The 22936-nt window shown below is 46.9% G+C and overlaps 1 long non-coding RNA gene and 1 pseudogene across 1 annotated transcript in view; both read right to left on the bottom strand.

Annotated features, from left to right (window-relative positions):
- The window catches only part of LOC134807655 (uncharacterized), a 36435-nt gene extending 17035 nt beyond the window's left edge, over positions 1-19400 (bottom strand). Inside the window, exons 1-2 of the long non-coding RNA XR_010148670.1 lie at positions 15226-19400; positions 7102-7270 (exon numbers count right to left, since the gene is read on the bottom strand). This is a non-coding gene — a long non-coding RNA (uncharacterized LOC134807655). The remainder of the gene's footprint in view (positions 1-7101; positions 7271-15225) is intronic.
- On the bottom strand, positions 12622-14487 carry LOC100611459 (uncharacterized protein C2orf27A-like; annotated as a pseudogene).
- Positions 19401-22936: the final 3536 nt, after the last annotated feature.

Raw genomic sequence — 22936 nt, 5'->3', positions numbered from 1 at the left:
GTTTAAGGTGGGATGTGCATTCTGAAAGATTTAGGGGTTCAGAGCAAATTGTGAGGGAGGACATCTGAGGAGACATGCGGCCTTCTGTCACTGTGGGAACCTGGCTTATGGATGAGGCTATGACACAGGGTTGTGAAGTTATAGCTATGTGTTTGAGAACAAGGAAGGCAGTATTGCGTAACTCAGTTCCCAAGCTTAATTTTCCCTTTGACACAGTGAGCTTGGGGTTGGGGTCTCTATTCTCTTTTCTCTCACAAAATCATATGGGAACATTCCAGAAAATGTGAGGTTCTGTGCTCACTATTAAATAAAAATGACCAGGAGAGCCATGGGTAAGCTCCCTCCTCAGTCATCAGGACCCCAACAGAGAGTTTTCCCCTGTGTGGACAGGGTCCTGAATTCTGCAGGATCCCGTGGGGACACAAGTGTCAGGATAGAGGCACTCATTCAGCCAGGTACAGTGTCTTATGCCTGTAATGTCAGCTACACTGGAGGCTGAGGTCACCTTGAGGCCAGGATTTCAAGACCAGCCTGGGCAACATAGCAAGATCCCATAACTAAGAATAAAATTAGCCAGGTGTGGTGGCATGCACCTGTAATCCTAGTTAATTGGGAGGGAGGCTGAGGTGAGAGGATTGCTTGAGCCTAGGTGTTGGAGGCTACAACGAGCTAGGATTACACCACTGCACTCCAGTCTCGGCAACAGTAAGACTCCATATGTGACAACAACCAACCTATTCTGTGTTTTGAGTGTAAATTACCATAGCCTTTGTAACAGAAATTAGGCAGCAACTCTTATCATTCAAAATGCATAAGAAATTTGGCTAAGCAATTGTACTTCTAGATTATTTATTTATTTATTTATTATTGGGACAGAGTCTCACTCTGTCCCCCAGACTGGAGTGCAGTGACAGGATCTCAGCTCACTGCAACCTCTGCCTCGTGGGTTCAGGCAATTGTCCTACCTCAGCCTCCCGAGTAGCTGGGGCTACAAGTGTGCATCACCATACCCAGCTAATTTTTGTATTTTTCGTAGAAACGGGGTTTTGCCATGTTGGCCAGGCTGGTCTCAAAACTTCTGACCTCAGGTGATCCACCCACCTCGACCTCCCAAAGTGCTGGGATTACAGGCACTAGGTCCCTAATTTAGAGCCACATTTTTTAATGTCTAAAAGCACTCTTGCATATTTATTACTGCATTGTTTGAACTTAAATATCCACAACAGGATAACAGGATAATTAAACAGTTAATTGCACTATAGCACATCCATCTGTTAACAAAATGAAGTCGATCTTTTTGTACTGTGGTGGAAAGATTTTCTGAACATAGTTCAGGTAAAAAAATGACCACTGTTGAATAATGCTTCTGGTATAACACAAAGTGTTTGAAAATGTACACAATACACTGTAATATCCAATGCATACATCAAAGTAAATATATTTTATTCTAGGATAATTATTAAAACATTAAGAAATACTCTTTAATCATATATGTTAAAACTTGTAGAAAATCAATAACATACAAGTAAAGAAGATCAAGAAGCCAAAAAAAGTAATTCCAAGTGTAGAAAGCATGGTGAAAAGTGATGGAAGAAAACTGCAGAAATTTAAAATGTGAAATTAAAATATATAATTATTAATTAAAATACATAATTCTTAATTAAAATACATAATTCTTCATTGAACCCCAAATCTGTCAGGACATATGTGTGATCTTGGATAACGCATTCAACCTCCTGAACACTGAATTTTCTTGACTGTAAAATGTTTTAGAGATGTTCCTCACCCGGTTGCATGAAGCAAACCTCTGTGTGTTAAGGCACTTCCCATAGCATCTGCGACACAGAACAGTGGCAGCTGTGCTCTTCGTAGTCCCTGAACACAGACCCACAGCAGTATATTGTGTGTGTTTTTTTTTTTTATATAAAAGGCTTTGAAAATGTCCCACAGCTTCCTCAGTAACTGACTGTCAAAAGGGGCAGCCTTCAAAAGTAGAATTCTGGCAAATGTCTTCAAAAGACACAAAATTCTGGCAATGGGCACATTTCCCTCCCGCCTTGCTCTTCTGGATGCATCCATTCTCTCCCACAGCATAGTCATTTTCTTCCACTCCACTGTAGAAATTTTCCTTCTAGTGGCAAGAGTGACGTGAGTGATATGTGGAAATTTCTTTCCAAGCGTGTTGGAGAAGCTTCCTCTGCCTGCTTCTTTTTGGCCACCTCCTGCCAGGGCTGCTCTGTCACCCCCAACAGCATGGACCTCACTGCAGTCACTCCGGAAGCTTCCCTCTAAAGGAAGCTTGTGCAGGAAACATCATGCATCAAGCAGCATGGGGACAGGGGCTGGCCAGCTGGGCAGGTCTCACACTCCTGACACTCAGACTCCAGGATACTCCTCTGTCCCCATCCAGGGCAGATCCCTGCCCTAAAAGTTTTCCCCTCATGTCCAGCAAGTACTGCATGGAGCCCTGGATTTCTACGTGGAAAGCTAGGAGGAGGGAGAGCTGAAATGAGGATGTAATCACCCTTTCCAAAGAGGTCAGTCCAGTACTACCCTGTGCTCCTGGGCAAGCTCTCCAGGTTGAGGGAACAGGAGCAGGGGTTATGTCAGGTGAAGGTTGAAGTGAGAGACCTCCCAGGAGGTGTAGAATATTCCACTAGGGACATCTCATACCCTTCCAGGATTAGACCTTGAGGCCTGGAGATCCCCAGGCAATTAGTATTGAAGGTCGAAAGGCCAATGACAGGAATAGGAAGGCCCACTGTGTCATTCACAAAGCACTTCCAAACCCATCACCACAGGTGACCCTCACAACAACCCTGTGAGACCTGCAGGACAGGGGCTCTCACAAAGGAGGAGTCGGGAATGTCAAGATTTTAACACCTTCTCCAAGTCAGGATCAGGAAATGCTGTTCCAGCACTGACCTATATTCCCTATGCTTCCTCCCACAAAACAGCTTAGGGTGACTGACAACTTGTGGGCAGAGACCCTCACTTCCAATCCCCACAAGGGGCTGTGCAGTGGGGAGGATGAGGCCCCCTCCTCTGACTGTCTCCTCCAAGACCCTGTTTTCTGAGGAAGGTCACTCTGGGAACTGTTGGCCTCTGCAGATGGGGGCCTGGACCATGTGGAAAGATGATGTGAAGGTCACACCTGGCAGGCACCAGCACTGGAGGGCAAACCTCACCTTTAAAACTCACACTTTTTAAAAAAATTTATTTTTATTTTTAATTTATATGAGTACATGATAGGTGTATATATTTATGGGGTACATGAGATAGTTTGACACAGGCATGCAATGTGTAATAATCACATCAGGGTAAATGGGGCATTCATCACCTCAAGCAAGGGAAATGCCAGCTGCTTATAAAACCATCAGATCACATGAGAACTCACTTACCATCATGAGAACAGCATGGGGAAACTGCCGCCATGATTCAGTTACCTCTCACTGGGTCCCTCCCAGGACACATGAGGATTATGGAAATTACAGTTCAAGATGAGATTTGGGTGGCAACACAGCCAAACCATATCACCTTATAAAATTAATAATGTGGAAATAGCAGAGGGCCTGAGTCCTGACACCTGCAGTGTGATGCCCCCTCTTGAGGAGGGCCTGGCTTCTGTGCCATGCAGAAACTTTCCTGTGCTTCCTGCTGGCTTGGGGTGAGACAGGTCCTCCTGGGGGAGCTGGGCACTTGTGGGACAGGAGAGTCCCTGGCCTGGGGTCTCCATTTGCCTCCTTACCCCATCAGCAAAACACCAGAGGAGCCAACTCAACAAACCTCAATGCACGGCACTTCCTGGACCCTAGGTGCTCAGGGCCCCCTGAGCTGCCCTGGGGCAGAACACTGGGCAGTGGCCAGTGCTTCCCCAACAACTCCCCCATGCACAGATGCCTGGTGGACACACTTCCCTTAACCCTGCTCAGCTGGAGCTCAGCCCCCATCCTAGTACCTCTGCCTCCTCCTCCAGGGCAGGAAAAGGAAACCCAACTCCAAACCCATGGAGAATCCTCATCTTGGGTGAGGCCCTGGCTGGGACTCAGCTCTTTGTCAGGCCCTCGAGGAGCTCCATCTTCCCTTGTTTCCCTGCCCCATGGGACCCTGGGCCTCTGGGAAAGAGTTGAGGGTGTCATCCACTCAGCAGGTACCGCATGATCTTTGGGAAGGATTTGTGTTATACCTACTCCTGGTGGGATAGGAGCCTCCGGAGCTGGGCAGTATTTGGGCTGTAGAAACCTGAGAAGCCCCTGACCCATTATGCATCAAAGCCCACTCCCAAGATGTGGAGCCGTCAGCTGGAAGAGCTGGGCAGTGGCAGGGGACCCCGGACCCTGAGGCCTTCCTCCCTTCTATCAGGTGACCCTACTATGTGGCCTCAGCTCTAGGGAGATGGGCCCTAGCTGGAGGCACTGCAAAGCAGCATCCTGGGTAAAGGTGCCAGAAGGGCAGGCCTGCCTTTGAGGCTGTGAGGCAGGGCTGAAGCAGGCAGTGGCCAGTGGATGGAACCGGGTGGGTGCCGAGGGACTACATGGCCATCTCCTGGACATGGGGTCTGGCTAGGGAACATGGGATGGGCAGACACTGCCATCTTGACTTCATTGGCCCATCTGTGGGCTGGGGGGGGGGCAGCTAGGAGTGTGGCCAGCTGGGAGGTAGGAGGACTCTTGGGGAAGTGAGAGTCACCTGCATGAACTCAGGGCTAGAGGGCTGTGGCTCTGGGACACACAGGGTGGCCAGGGGGAGGCTGCAGCGCCCTCTGCTGTTGGGAATGAAAGGTGTCCGCCTTGAAGTGAAAGGGTCCCTGTTCAGCTATGGGCCCCTCTGGGACCCCCAGCAGGGATGTCCTGAAGGCTCCTAACAAGCTGGAAAGCAAGGAAGCTGCCTTGCCTGGAAGTCAGGATCGCCCAGCCAGGGTGGCCGTCCCATGGCCTGGCTGTGTGAGGCCCTGGGGGTAGCTGTCCACCTACCCTGCAGGGAGTGCCTCTCCTCAGCCATCCGCTGATCCAGTGCCCAGAAGTTGTCTTCCTCTGGCAGATACAGGAGGAGGATGGCAGTTAGGCAGCTCATGTCCCTGTAGTAGCCCACCTCCTGCAAGAGCCAGAGTCACCATGGAAGCATGTCACCTGAGAGGGCTGAGGCCATCTTGGAGGACTCATGTCACTGGAGAGGACAGAGGTCACCTGGGAGACCTCCCTCAGGCCCTAGGGGATTTAGGGTACAGACTCTGCACCCCTCCCCTGACCCTGGGCATGAGGACTAAGCAAGTCCCCCACAACTCAGTTGGAAAGGGACCTGGAGGGACTTCTGCAGTGAGTGTCCAACCTCACATGGTCTGAAGGGGCACAGGCAAGGATCATTCACATCCCCTATCCTGGGCCAGGCTGGGAAGGCCAGTGTGCCAGGACTAGGGCAGCACCTGTGAACTGCACCCACCGCAAGGGCAGGTGGTGGGCCACTGATCACCACACAGTGGGTCCTCTGATGGCCCAGAGGCTGCCTGCCAGGCACAGGAGGGCGGCTGGGTCCAGACCACATGTGAGCAGCCCCATGGAGTGATCTCAGCGGCTCTCCCTGCCTGGAATGGTCTGGGAAGTGGGGGCCAAGCAGGAACAGCCACCTGGGTGACCTCCTCCCTGTCTACTGTGCTCCTACAGGGTTAAGGCAAAGGGGAAATTGGATCCCTGCCAGGTTTCCAATAAAAAGGCTTCCTCACGATGCAAACTCATTTCATGAAAAACAGCCTGGCCCCATCAGGCACCTCAGCAACTTGTCAAACATGTCTCCTGCAAGGACTATCCTGTGTGCAACACTGCTAAGCTCCTTGTTTGGGGTGGCACCAGGAGGGGAGTGTCATTTCTTCTTTTGAGACATGGTGGTTGGGTCCAGGCGACATCAACAGTCTGGGCCCTGAACCCTTTCCATCTCAGCGGGACCCCTTGAGACACCAGCTTCCCTTCCTTGCTTGGGTGTCGACGCCAGCAGTTCTACCTACTACGTTATTACAGTCAGATCAGGATAAATGTCCTCTCTCTGGAATAAATGCAGTGACCACTGTTCTTTGAGCATTATTTATCTTAAATTATTGTTTTAATTAGAAATGTATCTAACTTACATTAGCCAAATTTCCTTTCAATGTAACCAAATTTATTTTAAGTGAAAATTAAATATTTACCTTCATCAAGCATTCTATGAATATAAAATGTTTATTTTTTTCAACTTTAGAAGAAATTGAAAATGTCTATGTGCTACTAATCTAAAAAACAGGCTCTGGGTTTATATGGTGTTAACCTTTCTTCCAAATTTTAAGGAATAGATATTTAAATGCCATCCACTTTGTTTGAAAATACATAAAATGTTTTCAGCTTTTGACCTCAAAATTTACAATAGCACAGCTACTCCATAATGAATAAACCACAGAATCAAAACGAAGAAAGATTCTACAGACCAGTCTAACCAACAATACAATTATAAACTAGTGGTTCAAATATCAAAAACCAATTTCAATGACAAATGCATGGTATGAAAACCCCGCAAATGTCAAGTAGAATATATTATACTTGAATGAAATTATGAGTTGAGAGTAGGAAATCTATGTTTAACCAAGCAAATTAAATAAAGTTTATGAGGAAATTATACTGCTAATGTTTTATTATTTGGCAAGCTATTCAGTGGAACACAAAGATATTCTTAATGAAGTCGAAAATATATTTTAAAATGTGACTGAAGTGGATTAAAAAATAATGAGGACATGAATAATTTTAAAAAGTATTCAGGGATAAAGAGAGAAAAATAAATTTAGATTTCATACATACATAAAATATATTTAAAAAGTTGTGTTTTTTGGTTGCTTGAATAAAAGGAGCAGATATTTAAATTCCATGCCTTTCATTTTAAAGTTTAGGAAATGCTTATAGCTTTCCACACTGACATTTATACTAACACAGTTAATCTAATCGAGGGATAACAAAATCAAAACAAGCAGAATTCTCTTGACCAATCTATTTTCTTGATTTTTAAAAGTCAATGTACTCTCAAAGAAACAAAACTATTATTCGTGGATTCTGTTATTTGAAAATATTTACTGATCATTTTTACCTTACACCAAGTGATCTCCAGCTCGTGGAAAAATATGTAAAGTTTCCCAGCTTCATTAAGCTTAAACTCTTCTGAAGGAGAAAAGCAGCAATGGAGTAGGGACATTAAAGCAGGAGTGTGGTGATACGGCTGAGACTTCTACTTGCACACTGTGGTAGCTGTGTGGAGACTGGATTAAAAAAAGGGCAATGACAGAAGCTTAAATTAGTATCAAATATGGTAATCCTATAATTTTAAGGGTCCTTGAAATAAGAATGTATAATAGTTCTCATTATTTCCCCAAGAAATCTCTGCACTTGGCCTTGTGAGGGAAGCGCTATAGTTACCAAGTGGTGGGGGTGGGAATGTGAATTTGGAAACAACATTTGGAATTATTACACTTTAAAGGTAAAGCTGGCAGGAATTCCATACACATCAGATCTGAAAATGTGCATGTGTGTGTGTGTGTGTCTGTCTGTGTTTGTGTGTGTGTGAAGCAGGGAGAGAGAGCAAGAGTGAGAGTGAGCAAGAGAGAGAGGAGAGAGAGGGAGAGAATCAGACAGATACAGGAAGAGAGTGACAGAGCTACAGAGACAGAATTAAAAGGGGACACCAAGAATATTGAGCTGAGAAACTATAAAATGGGAGTTGCCATTAAACAGAATGGGGAAGAGCAAATTTGGGGAGTTTCAGTGGCTCCATACAGACATATTAATTTTGAGATTCCTAACTGACATCCACATGGATAAGTCAGGGAGTGTTGGGTGTAGTGTCCAGTGTTTAGGTGTAATATGAAATATCAGGAAATTAATGACACAAAAATTAGTAAGAAAGCAAAGATAAGAAAGATAAGAAGTCAAAGTCCTGAGCCTAATGGTCCTCTAACATTTGAAAAATAGTAAAGATGAAACCTGCAAAAAAGGACTAGGGGTAATTTTCAAAAACGTGGTGGGGGGAAAGTAAGTTAAGTGTTCTGGAATTCTATAAAAAAGTTTTACAAAGAGAAGGTGGAGATAGACTGTGTGAAATGCTGCTGATATATAAATTAAGATGAAGGCTGAGAAGTTATGGTTCAATTTATAATTTAACAATATGGATAGCACTTATATTTTGATATGAGCAGCTCGTTGGAATGAGTAGGTGAGAAACCATATTGGAGTGGTTGCTGAGATGAAAGTCTGATCCCTGGATTCTTAAGGAAAAATGTTATTGGACTGCAGAGGCATAAATTGGATTTTTAATTCTGGAGTCAGGTTGTGCTCAGTAAACATGTGCCCATCAATGCCTCCTCGCATTTTTTTTAGCTAGGTATTCTGTTATCTTTTAATAATATAATAATTACCTGCAAAACCTACACCCATGTTGCAGCAAACCACCATGACACATGTATACCTGTGGAACAAAACTGCATGTTCTGCACATTTATCCCAGAACTTAAAGTAGAGAGAGAGAGAGAAAGAAAACCCAGCCAAGTGCGGTGGCTCATGACTGTAATCCCAGTGCTTTAGGAGGCTGAGACAGGTGGACCATCTGAGGTCAGGATTGAGAACAGCCTGGCCAATATGGTGAAACCCTGTCTTTACTAAACATATAAAAATTAGCTGGGTGTGGTGGGGGGCACCTGTAGTCCCAGCTACTTGAGAGGCCAAGGCAGGAGAATCACTTGAACCTGGAAGGCAAAGACTGCAGTGAGCTAAGATCATGCAGCAGCACTACAGCCTGGGTGACAAGGTGAGACGGTCTCAAAAACAAAAACAAAAACAAAAAAACACCCATTTAATTGACGAACTTTACAAAGACTGATACTAGAGGTTGTTGGAGAGGATGTTGTTCCACATATCTTATGAGTTACCAATGGACAAGTAAGATGGTAAAATGCCTTTGAAAAACTGACCATACCTGCTATACTTAAATATTCAGATACCAAACACCCAGAAATTCCATCTTGTCATTTATTTCCACAAGAAAAAACAAGAGACCTGTATTAAAATATCCATTTCTATTAAAAATAATCACACTAGGTTTCCTGAAATTTTTTTATTGGTAGTTCTTGTTTTCAGCAGTACAACTTCTAATATATATGTGTATATATATTTAATATATGTATATATATTAGACAGATATATATGCATATTATACATATGCATATATTATATATTATGTATATATGTATATTATACATATGCATATATTATATATTGTGTATATATGTTATATATACACATATGTATATATGTTATATATATCATGTATATATGTTATATATATCATGTATATATGTTATATATATATCATGTATATATGTTATATATATCACATATGTGTATATGATATATATACATATGTGTATATGATATATACACATATGTGTATATGATATATACACATATGTGTATATGATATATACACATATGTGTATATGATATATACACATATGTGTATATGATATATACACATATGTGTATATGATATATACACATATGTGTATATGATATATACACATATGTGTATATGATATATACACATATGTGTATATGATATATATACACATATGTGTATATATGATATATATACACATATGTGTATATGATATATATACACATATGTGTATATGATATATATACACATATGTGTATATGATATCATATACACATATGTGTACATGTGTTATATATACACATATGTGTACATGTGTTATATATACACATATGTCTACATGTGTTATATATACACATATGTCTACATGTGTTATATATACACATATGTGTACATGTTATATATACACATATGTGTACATATGTTATATATACACATATGTGTACATATGTTATATACACACATATGTGTACATATGTTATATACACATATGTGTACATATGTTTTATATATATACATGTGTACATATGTTATATATATATACATGTGTACATATGTATCTATACATAATACATGTATATATATTAGGCAGAGTTTTGCTCTTGTTGCCCAGGCTGGAGTGCAATGGTGCAATCTCGGCTCACTGCCACCTCCACCTCCTGGGTTCAAGCGATTGTCCTGCCTCTGCCTCCCGAGTAGCTGGGACTACAGGCTTGTGCCACCACCCTCAGCTAATTTTGTATTTTTAGTAGAGATGGGGTTTCACCATGTTGGTCAGACTGGTCTCGAACTCCTGACCTCAGGTGATCCACCTACCTTGGACTCCCAAAGTGCTGGGATTACAGCTGTGAGCCACTGTGCCCGGCCTATTTGTATTTTTTAATCTACCACACTCTAAGAACACATATTTTAAATCAATTTGTACATTCTGTGCCTAGAACAAAACCAGCATTTTGTAGATTCCAAAGAATTATTTGTTGTATAAATGATGAATAACTTAAATAAGTTATTATTTATAACATTTATGTAAAAACAATATATTACCTAAGAATACAGTGATAATATTTGTTATGTATAAAATGATTGCAATCTCAGTTAAAAAATATTTTTTGCATGAGTTATTGTCATATACAGATGCTCACATTGCTTTGTTTAGATGAAAATGTTTGTAACTACTATGCACATTTTTGTTACTTAAGTCTTTTGGTCGTGCTGCCATAGCAAATCCTGTGCCTCTTAAGAACACGAACCTGTTTTACTTCATTCTTTAGCAGATTTCTTAATGAAATATATACCATACTATTTTGTTTAACACATAAGCAGACACCCTGTCAGAAGCAAAGAGACATCTACTCCACCATTACCACCCATGCCTCTGCTAATGTGGCTGCTGAAGATGTTACCTAGAGCAGAGGACTTTGTGTCCAACCTAAGCACTTTATATCCTTTATTTTCAATTGGGTAGGAGATAAAATAATTCAGCAACAATAAAAGTCACACTTCTTAAAGTTGCAGTCTCGCCAATGCACCACAATGTAGCAGTCTCTCTTGTGAGGTATCACCTGGAGTTCTTCATCTCACCACCAAGATGATTAAGGGACGGGGACACAAGGGTGAGGTGGGAGTGAAAGTTTAATAAGCAAAAGGAGGAAGCTCTCTGCAGCAGACAAGGGCATCCAAGTGGATTGCCGTTTTTACAGTTGAATCAAAAAGCTTTTATAAGAAACTCCTCTCAGCTATACATAAAACTGTCGGCACAATTCCCTTTATATATCCAGCTATGGGTATGTCTCTAGTCAAGCACAAAGTGGGCTTCTCTTGTTTGTATAACTGTGGGTTTGTTTTAGGTAAGCCCCCCTCCTCCCTGCGCAAGTTCCCACAGAGGCCGCCATGTATATGCCTGAAAAAGGGAGGAAAATTTTACCTGGGAGCTTACCAATTACACAAAGAACAGAAGGCATCTGTGCTGGACCCTGCATGCTTATCTGTTCAGGGCTTATCTGTAGGTGCAGTAGTTGTGATTTTTCAGGCAGACAGCTTCCCTGAGGACCAGTCTCTTACTTGTTTACTCAACTAATTTTCCTTTCCCTCTCCCTCAACATTATGCAGCGAAACAGAGTACACTTCTCTTTCCCAGTAAATCAGTGTTGGTACTCCACTCTGAATACTTGTATTATTGGATTTCTTAGGAAAAAAATATTTGGGATCATAATTGAGATGCCATCAAACAATGAACAAAAATATGCTACTTCGTTTCCCTTCTCTTCTCTTGTTACCAGACAATAGCTAGTTTTCTTTTCTCTCCAACTCCTTGTTCTCTGCTTCTACCTGATTTTTAAAAAAAACTTCTACACATTTCCAATCTTAGTATAGCAGACATCAAATATGTGGTCAAACTACATACATAGGAAGAGTTGAATTATATAATTATATTCAAGCATTTTAAAATAATTCCCCTTCAGTTTGTTTTGCAGTTATTTTACATAATCAAATGTCTTCCTGATATACGTCCCAACCCAGTGGTTGTCAAGCTCTGCTTTGTTTTCTAATTGCATCAGAATTATCCACAATTCTTTTTTTTTTTTTTTTTTTTTTGAGATGGAGTCTTACTGTTGCCCAGGCTGGAGTGCAGTGGTGTGATCTCAGCTCACTGTCATCTCTGCCTCCCTGATTCAAGTGATTCTCCTGCCTCAGCCTCCCAAGTAGCTGGGACTACAGGCATGTACCACCATGCCTGGCTAATTTTTATATTTTTAGTAGAGATGAGGTTTCACCATGTTGGCCAGGCTGGTTTTGAATTCCTGACCTCAAGTGATCCACTGCCTGGGCCTCTCAAAGTAAGAATTATCCAAAATTCTTATGATAAATATGGATAAATCAGCACAACTCAAGATTTAATAAAAATTTCCAAGAGAAGAAACCCAGGAATATGCATTGAAAACGCCTCCCTCAGGTGATTCTGATGTGATATGTGGTCTGAGTTTAAAATGCAAGGAAAATTACCTTCCCTGCCCTCCAGTTGGCCCTTATGTCCAGATGTCCCTCTTCCCCTTTCTCATTGTGCTCTCTCCTGTGCCTTTGTTCTATTCTCCCTCCACTTCTCATCCAGATGCCAAGCCCTCTTCCATCAATTGTCCTAATACTCCAAATGGTCAGTTGCCTCTATACTTCCCTCTGTCCCATGAACAAGTTACTCAGGCAAACGTAGAATTTCGGCTTGGACCAAGCTGAATCAAGAGCTGCAATTAAAGATTTCCCTAAGCCCAGAGGGGACCAGCAAATACTTATAGAAGATTTTGGATTTCCTCTGAATGCATAAGGCTCTGGGTAACCTGATGCTATAGACCAAATGTTATTGTCCCCCTCAAATTCAAGTGTTGAAATCTAATTCCCTATGTGATGATATTTGGAGGTAGGGCTTTGGGGAATGATTAGATCATGAAGGCAGGGACCACAGGAGTGGGATTAGTAGCCCCTATTGAAGGCACCATAGAGAGCTCCCTCATCTCTTCTGTCATGTGAGGACATGGTAGAAACATGGCTATGAACCACAAAGCAAGCCCACACCAGACATGGAATCTGCTAACCACTTGACCTTGAATTTTGCCATCTCCAGAACAGAGAGAAACAAATTTGTTTATAAGCTTCCTCATCTATGGCATTCTGTTTTGACCCCAGATTAGCTAAAAACACCAAAATATCAACTTGTACACCAAATTTTCGAAATGGATGCTAAAACTTTGATGGCAAAAGGTGACTCATCTGCCTGAGAAATGAACCTACATGATCCCTCTTTCCACAAAGCTGGAGGGAGAGTCAACACAAGCAAAAATAGGTCAAAGTCTTCTAAAAGCCATACCTGAAGGGTTTTCAATATCACTTGATCAGATGGTAATTTAATCACCCAAAGAACCACAACAAAACACACAACTATCAGAGGTTTTCAACGTCACCTCAAAAACACCATCTACAATATTAGGGAGTGAAAGAAGTCATGGAAGTTTCAAAAAGTCAAACTTTATTTCAGTGTTATGGTAGAAATTTGAAATTCTTAGTTAAGCTATAAATAAATCCTTGGGCAGGTGCAGGCATGGAGATTCTGGAGTGCTGCTGCTGAGTTTAAGAGCTTCCTTTGGAGATGCCCCCTGGCCCCCTCAACCCCTGTCCACCTGTCAAGAAGAGGCCATCCTGGGCAGCACATTAGAGGCAAATGGCCCAGATGCCCAGCTGAGGGCAAACCTCCATTCCTGGAGGAGGAGGTCACCTCTGGGAGCAGGAGGACCTGCTGGAACCCCTGCTCACAGGCTCCTTTTCTTGCTCTCCAGCACCTCCTGCAGGCAGGCAAACACCCCCAGCAGCAGTAGCAGCAGGGCCTTCAGCAGCAGGGCTGCTGCTCTGCTGAATGAGAGAAGTCCCTCTCCAGTGAGGCAGAGGAGCCCAGGTTGCACACCCTGGTCTCTGCCTCCATAGCTTCCACTGTGCCCAGGACTGGGAGCAGTGTGGGAGCTGCTGGCTGGAGCTGTGCTGGTCACCCCCTCTCTGCCACCTCTAGCTCCAGCCACACTTTCAGCTCCAGGGCTGAGGCCGGTGGCTCTACAGGAGGTGCCATGAAGTCAGGCAGCTTCTCACTGGGCTGGTCCTGTGCAGTCCCAGGGCAGCGGCAGGAGAGCTCTGGAGCTTCCTCTAGCTCCAGCGCTGTCCCTGGAAGGGGCTCTGCCCCTGGTGCTGGCACTGGCTCAACAGCTGGCACTGGAAATAGCTGTGTTTCTGCACCTGAAGCAGGAGTTGAAAAAGGAGAGAGGTCACCAATATCACTCACTTTCCACTGGAATTTCCAAACATGAAAACAACCTCACTGAATTTAAAGGAATTTCAGCCTGAAAACATTGTCCCTGGAAAGACTTCCAGACTGCAGGTGACCTCACCATGTGCCTGTGTCTCAATGAGCTCCAGAGGCTCCAGCTGGACAAGGACAATGTGCAGATGTGGCCCTGGTGGGATCACTGGTGAGGCCTGGCCTGGTAGCTCCATCTGGGGCCTGATGTCTACCTGGTGACTCCTGTCCTGTGGTACCTGGGGGGGCCTTCTGTCAAATGGCCAGAGGCATCTGGGGTGAGGGATGAGCCTACAAGGGCATCGTTGGAAAAGAAAGGCTCTCACTCCTGCCATTCCTGAAGCAGGAGCCTTGAGATGTGGGGATGCAGCACAAGAACATCTTGCTCTCTTGAGCATCTCCCACCAAGTGAGCTGGCTATGGGGCTAACTCTAGGATGTGGGTGCCTGGTTATCGGGATTCTTTTTTTTTTTTTTTTTTTTTTTGAGACATTGTCTCATTCTGTTGGCCAGGGTGGAGTGCAGTGGCATGATCTCGGCTCACTGCAACTTCTGCCTATTGGGTTCAATCAATTCTCCTGCCTCAGTCTCCTGAGTAGCTGGGATTACAGGCATGAGACACGCACCACAACACCTGGCTAGTTTTTTGTGTTTGTTTTTTGTTTGTTTGTTTGTTTTGAGACAGAGTCTCGCTCTGTCACCCAGGCTGGATGGAGTGCAGTGGCGTGATCTGGGCTCACTGCAAGCTCCGTGTCCTGGGTTCATGTCTTTCTCCTGCCTCAGCCTCCCGAGTAGCTGGGACTATAGGCGCCCACCACTACGCCCGGCTAATTTTTGTATTTTTAGTAGAGACGGGGTTTCACTGTGTTAGCCAGGATGGTCTCGATCTCCTGACCTTGTTTGTTTTTTGTATTTTTAGTAGACATGTGGTTTTACCATGTTGTTCAGGCTGGTCTCGATCTCCTGGTTTCATGATCCTCCTGCCTCAGCCTCCCAAAGTGCTGGAATTACAGGTGTGAGCCACCGTGCCTGGCCTGGTTACCAGAATTCTAAGTTCTGTTAGGGTCTGTTGCCAAGGAAGTGAGGTTGCTTCTTTAAGGTTCCATCCCCTCAGCCTCCTCCTTCCAGAAGACCTACTGAGGACCCCAGTGGGCTGCTGACCGCTCATCCTCCCCACAGGTCAACTCCTTACCTGTACACAGTTATGTCTACCCAGGGCCTACTTGGACACCTGCACCTGATGTTCACCAGGGGCCTAGGAATCCACTTGGGGCCTGGGATCCTACAGGGGCCTAATGTTACCCTGCAGATTGAGTTGCCACCTGGGGACCAGATATCAACCTGGGGACTGTGGTTGACCTGTGGGTTAATGTCCACCTGGGGACTGGTTATTCAGCTGAGGCCTGATGCGTACCTGGGGCCGAATGTCCCCCTCAGGGTGAATTCCACCTCAGATCTGTATGTCCACCTGGGGCCTGATGTCTGCCTTAGATCTATGTCCCACTGGGGCCTTGTGATCACCGGGGACTGGTATCCAGCTGTGGCCTGATGACCTACTGCATCCTGTTGCTCACCTATGGCCTGGTGTCTACCTGGGGCTTGGTGATCACCTGGGAACTGGATATCAACCTGGGGCCTGGGTGTCCACTTAAGGCCTGATGTGTGCCTGGGGCCTGACTGTCCATCTGGGGACCAGGTCTCCACCTTGGGTCTGATGACTACCTGAAGTTAGGTATCTACCTAAGGCTTGGTGTCTACCTGTGGCCTGATGTCCACATGAGTCTGGGGTTCGGTTGGGGCCTGCTGTACATCTGAGACCTTGGTGTCTATCTGAGGCCTGATGTCTACCTGGTGACTGCCATCCTCTTGAGGCCTGATATCCACCTGGGAATGGTTTATCCATGGAAATGGTTATGTCCGCCTGGGGCTGGATGTTGCCCAGGGGCTAGATGTCCACCTGTGGCCCCGTGTTCACCTAGGGCCTGATGTCCACTTGGGGCATGGTGTTCACCTGAGACCCGGGTATTTACATAGGGCCTGATGTCCAGCTTGTGCCTAGGTGCCCACTGGGGGCCTTGTGTTAACCTGGGGACTGGTATGCAGCTGGGTCCTAATGACCACCTGGGTTGAATTATTCACCTAGAGTTTGGTATTCACTTAGGGCTTGAGTGTCAGCCTTGGACATGGTGTCCACCTGGGCCTTGGTTATCAAACAAGGGGTTTGGTATCCAGTTGAGACATCATTTGCACCTGGGGTCTGAGTGTTCGCATGAGGCCAGATGACCACTGGGGGCCTGAATGTCAACCTGGTGTCTGAAATTCACTGGAAGCCTAGGTATCTAGCTGGGGCCTGATGTCCACCTGGGATTAGGTGTCAACATGTGGCCTGATGTAAACCTCTAGTTGAGTGTCCACCTTGGGCCTGATGTCCACTGGGGGACTGATGTTCCCCTTTGATCTGATGTCTACCTGGAAACCGTGTATTCACCCATGGCCTGATGGTCACCTGGGGTTGAATGTCCAACTGTGGCCAGATGTGCACCCGGATTCTGGGCATCCACCTGGGGCCTGATGTTCAGCTGGGGCCTGGATTTCACCTGAGGCATGATGCCTACCTGAAGCTTAATGTTCATCTGAGTGTTGGATGTTCACCTGGGGCCTGATATCGCCCTGGACCCTTCTCAGGCCTGATGTCCACAGGACCCTTCTCAGGCCTGATGTCCACAAGTTGGCCTGGTATTCATCTGGGGCCTTCGTGTTAACCTGTGGCCTAATGTACTCCTGGGTTCTAGTGTCCTCTTGGGACCTGATGTCTACCAGGATCCAGGTATCCACCTGGGGCTCGGTATCCACCTAGGGCTTGATATTCACCTGGGGCCTAGGAATCCACTTGATAACTGGTGCCCATCGGGGTCCCGATGTTCACCTTGGGACTGGGTAACCACCTGAGGCCTGATGTCCACTTAGGGCATAAGTGTTTATCTGGGGTCTAGTGTTCACATATGGCCTGATGTCAACCTTCAGACTAGGTATTCACCAGGGGACTAGTGTCCAGCTGGGGCCAGATGTTCACTTGGGGCCTGGTGTCAACTTGGAGCATGGTTGTGTCCACCTTGGGCCTGTTTACTACCTGGGGCCTGTGTGTCCACATAGACCGTGGTGTCAATCTGGGGCCTGGGTATTTACTGGGCGCCTGGATATTCATTGGTACATTATGTCTATTGGAGTCTTTGTGTCAATCTGAGCTCTGATGTCTACCTAGAGATCGGGTATCCATCTAAGGCCTGGTGTTTACATGGGGCCTGTAACACGAGGTTCCAGATGAACTCAGATGTCCACCTGAGGCCTGATGTCCACCTGAGTTCTGAGTGTTCACATAGGGCCTGCTGTCAACTTGGGACCTAAGTATTTACCTAGGGCCTGGGTGTCCACCTGGGGCCTGACTTCCAACTAGATCTTGTGTCAACATGGGGCCTGATGTCCACTTTGGGCCTAGGTAACTTCCTGATGACTAATGCCCACATGGCTCCTAAGGACCATCTGAGGCCTGGTATTAATTTAGAGACTGGTATCCACCTGGGGTCCAGGTATCCACTTGGGACCTGATGTTCACCTGGAGTGTAGGAATTCACGTGGGGCCTGGTATCCACCTTAAGTGTGTGTATCCAATTGAGTGCTGGTGTCCACCTGGAGTCCAGTGTATACCTGGGGCCTGATGTACACATGGAGCCTGGGCATCCATCTAGGACCTGATGTTCAGATAAGGGCTGGCGTTCTCCTGGCCTGGTGTCCACATGGAGCCTGGGTGTACACCTGAAGCCTGATATCCCAGGTGGATACCTGGGCCCCAGTGGTCATCAGATCCTAGGAAACTCTCAGGCCCCAGGTGCACATAAAGCTCCAAGTGGCCACCTAGGCCACAGGTTGATACACTGGGTCCAGGTGGACACTGGGTGCAAGATGAACACCAGGCCCCTGGTGAACACCAAGCCCCAGGTGTCTGCCTAGTCCTCAAGTGGACACCAGGCACTAGATTGACACACAGGTACCAGGTGGATATCAGGCTGCGGGTGAACACCAGGCCCCAGGTGGTTGGGTTACTTATAGCATAGGTGGCCATCAGTTCCCAGGTCTATATCCACTACCCACTTGAAAATCAGGATCCAGGTGGATACCCATGTCCTAGGTGAACACCAGGTTCCAAATGAACATCAGGCTCCAAGTGAACACACAGGCCCCAGTTCAATACCAGCCTCAGGTAGACATCAGGACCCAGGTGGACCCCAGGCCCAATGTGCATGCCTAGTCTCTTGGAATACATCATTTTCAAGGTGGACACCCAGATTCCTTGTAGACATCTGGTGCCAGGTGGATATGTGGCTGCAGGTGGACATCAGGCCCCAGCTGGAGACTCAGTACACAGGTGTAAATCAGGCTCCAGTATTTCATCAGGCCCCAGTTTAACACTTGACTAGAGGTGTGCATCAAGACCCAGGTTGACAGCCAGGCTTCAGGTGCACACTAGGCCCAAAGTGTACACCTGTGCCAAGGTGGGCATCAGGCCCAAGGTGTACACCAGACCCCAAGTGGACATCAGGTTCCAGGTTGACACCAGTCTCTAGGTAGATCCTTAAACCCCAGTTGGTCATCAGGCCCAAGGTGGATACCTTGACCCCAGGGGGTCACCAGGTCTCAGGTCGACACTAAACCCTAGGTTCAAGGTCTGAGATGGTTTCAGCCCCCATGTGGACTTTAGTCATAAGGAGCTTACCTAGGCCCTAAGTGGACATCAGGCCCCAGGTTGACACAATGAACCATGTAGAAGTCAGGCTGTAAGTAGACACCCAGGCCCTAGGTAAATACTTTGGTCCCAAGCCAACATCAGGCCCTATGTGGACACCCAGACTCCAGGCAGATGTCAGGCCCCAGGTGAACACTGAACTCAGGGTGGTCATCAGGCCCTAGGTTGACACATAGGCCTCAGGTAGACAACAGGCAGAGGTGAACTTCAGGCTCCAGATAAACGTCGGGCTCCAGGAAGAAATCTGTGCCCCAGTTAAACACTGGGTCTTAGGTAGACATCAGGCCTCAAATGGATGCCCAGGCCCCAGGTGGATATAAGGCCTCAGGCAAACACCAGGCCCCAGGTAGACATTAGACACAAGATGGACACTCAAGCCACAAGTGAACATCTGTCCCCAGGTGGACATCCACCCAAGGTGGACATCAGGCCAGAGATGTACACCCAGGCCCCAGGAGAACCCCAGGCCCCAGGAGGACACTCAAGTGCCAGAAGGACACCCAGTCCCTAGGTAACTACAAGGCCCCAAGTGGACATGATGTTCCAGATGGATATGAGGCCCCAAGTGGATACTAGGCCCAGGTGGACCCCAGATCTCAGGGGCACACCAGGCCCCAGGGGAACACCAGGCCCTAGGTAAGCATGCAGTCCCAGGTGGACATCAGTTGCCAGGAGGACACCAGGACCCAGTTGCTCATCAAACCACAGCTGAACACCAGTTCCCCATGAACACCAGTCCTCAGGTGGGCACCTAGTCCTCTCGTGTGCATCAGGTGCCAGGCTGACATAGGCACCAGCTGAACTCTGGGCCTCAGGTGAACATCAGATCCCAGGTTGTCACCCAGGCCCCAGGTGAACACCAGGTTTTAGGTGGACACGAGGTCCTAGGTGGATGTCTATGCTCCTGGTGAACCTCAGGCCCTAGTGGACACTCAGGCCCTTTATAGACATCTGGCTCCATGTGCACTCCCAGGGCCCAGGTAGACATGAGGCCCCAGAGGAACGCCAGTCCTTAATCACCTAAGACTGAATTCCCCTAGGGCTGGAGACTGAGTATTCACCTTGGGCCAAGGAATCTACCTGGGGCCAGATGTCGATCTGGGGCCTGATGTCTACTCAGGTTCAGCTGTCCACCTAGGGCAGGGTGTTTTTCTGGGACCCAGAGTCTACCTGAAATCTTGGTATCAACCTAGGGCCTATGTGTCCACTTGGAGTCTGATGTGCACCTGAAGCCTGAGTTTTCACCTGGGATCTGATGAGCACCTGGGGCCCAGGTTTCCATCTGAAACATCAGGCTCTAGTTATACATCTGGGCCCCAGGTATACACTAGGCACCAAAAGAACTCCAGCCCCTATCTTAACATGAGGTCCTAGGTGAATGCCTAGGCCTCATGTCTACATAAGGCCTCAGGTAGACATGACTCCAGGCGGGCATCAGGCCTGATATTGGCTCTATGTCTCCACCCAAATCTCATGTTGAATTGTAATCCCCACGGGTTGAAGAATGGGCCTGGTGAATGGTGATTGAATCATGGGGGCAGACTTCCCACTTGGTGTTCTCGTGATAGAGTTCTTACGAGACCTGGTTACTTGAAAGTGTGTAGCACATCCCCATTCTGTCTCCCTCCTCCTCCCACATGGTAAAAAGGGCTTGCTTCCTCTTGGCTTTACATCATGATTGTAAGTGTCCTGAACCCGCCCAGTCATGCTCCCTATTAAGCCTGAAGAACTGTGGGTCAGTTAAACCTCTTTTCCTCATAAGTTGCCCAATATTAGGTAGTTTTTTATAACTGTGAAAATGGACTAACACAAGGCCTTAGGATAACAACCATGCTTCAGGCCATAGGTGGACATCTGGCTGCAACTGGACACTATTCCCCAGGTGGATACCTAGGCTCAAGGTTGACATTAGTCCCCAGGTAAACAACAAGCCCCAGGTGAATACCTATGCCCTAGTAGACATCAGGCCTCAGGCTGACACTCAGTCTAACCTCAACATTAGGCTCCAGGTGGACGCCCAGACTCCAGGTGGATACTAGACCCCAGGGGTACACCAGACTCCTGGTAGTCATAAGACCCCAGGAGGACACTAGAATCCAGGTGTACATAAAGCCACTGGTTGACACCAAGCCCTCAGATGAACACCAGGCCAACTAGTGGACGTTAGGCACATGAGAATACTTGGGCACCAGGTAGGTATCAGGCCCCAGGTAAACATCAAACTTCAGGTGGACATCATTCTCCATGTGAACTCTAGCCCCAGCTAAACATCAGGCTCCAGGTGGAAGCCCAGACCCCAGGAGCACTTCTGGCCACAGTTGAACATCTGTCTCCAGGTGAATATCAGACCATGGATGGATAGCAAGTCCCCAGGTGGACATCAGGTCAAAAATGAATATAAGTCTCTAGGAAGACATCTGGCCCCAGGTGGATACTGAACTAGAGGTTTACATCAGGCCCTAGGTTGACAGCAAGGCCCAGGTAGACAGCAGGCCCCAAGCGAAGACCAGGCCCAGGTGGATACTGAACTAGAGGTTTACATCAGACCCCAGATTGACATTCAGTCCCCAGGTGGTCATGACACCTCAATTGGACACCAAGTCCGTAGGTGTCCCAGGTGTACACCAGGTCAAAGATGAACACAAGACCTAAGGTTGACACTGAAGCCCCAAGTGGACATGAGGCCCTAGGTGAATAATACGACCCAGGGGATCATTAGGACCCAGCTTCATACCAGTCCCCAGGTTTACACGAGGCCTCCAGTAGGTTCCTAAGCTCTAGTTGGACATGAGGTCTCCAGTAGACACCCAGGAGTAAGGTGGACATCAAGCATCAGATGGACGTCTGGCCGTGGATGAACATCAAGCCTCACATGGATACCTAGTCCGCAGGTAGACATCAGGCCCCAGTTTGACATCAGTTTCTGGATGGATCCCCAAGCCCCAGGTGGATATCCAGTCTCCAGCTGAACATCAGCCCCTCGTGGACACCCAGGCCCCAGGTGGATATCAGGTGTCAGGTGAACACAAGTCCCTAGGCAGACATCAGGCACCAGGTGCACACTCAGACCCCAAGAGGACATCTGTCCCCAGGTTGACATCACTGTCAAGGTGTACATTAGGCAACAGATATACACCCAGGTCCAAGGCAGACACAAGTCCCTAGTAAAACTCAAGGCCCCAGGAGGATACTCAAGCCCTAGGTGGATGCCCAGAACCCAGGTAATTACAAGGCCCCAGGTGGATATCAGATTCCAGATGAACATTAGGCCCCAAGTGGATACCTAGGCACCAGGTAGACACCAGGCCCCAGGTGCATCCCCCAGTCTCAGGTGCACACTAGGCCCCCAGTGAACACTGGCTCCAGGTGAGTACCCAGTCCAAGGTAGACACCGTGACCCAGGTGGTCATTAGGCCACAGCTGAACACCAGTCTTGAGTGAACACCAGATCCCAGGTGGGTACCTAATCCAGGTGGATATTGGGCCCCAAGTGGACACCCAGCCCCCAGGTGAACATCAAGCTTCAGGTGGACATCATGCCTCAGGTGAACTCCGGGTCCCAGCCCAGCTGAACATCAGGCTGCAGGTGGATGCCTAGGTTCCAGGTGCACAACAAGTCACAGTTGGACATTCAGCCCCAGGTGAACATCAGGCCATGGGTGGATAAACAGTCCACAGGTGGACATCAGGTCAAAGGTGAACATCAGTACTCAGGTGGACATCAGGCTCCAGGTTGACATCAAGCCCAAGGTGGACACTGAACTAGAGGTTTACATCAGGCCCCAGGTTGACACTCAGGCTCAGGTGGACATTAGGCCCCAGGTGGATACCTAGGCCCCTAGTAAA

The sequence above is a fragment of the Pan troglodytes genome, chromosome 11 (assembly GCF_028858775.2).
Source record: "Pan troglodytes isolate AG18354 chromosome 11, NHGRI_mPanTro3-v2.0_pri, whole genome shotgun sequence".
Lineage (NCBI taxonomy): Eukaryota > Metazoa > Chordata > Mammalia > Primates > Hominidae > Pan > Pan troglodytes.
This window is presented reverse-complemented; position numbering and strand designations above follow the sequence as displayed.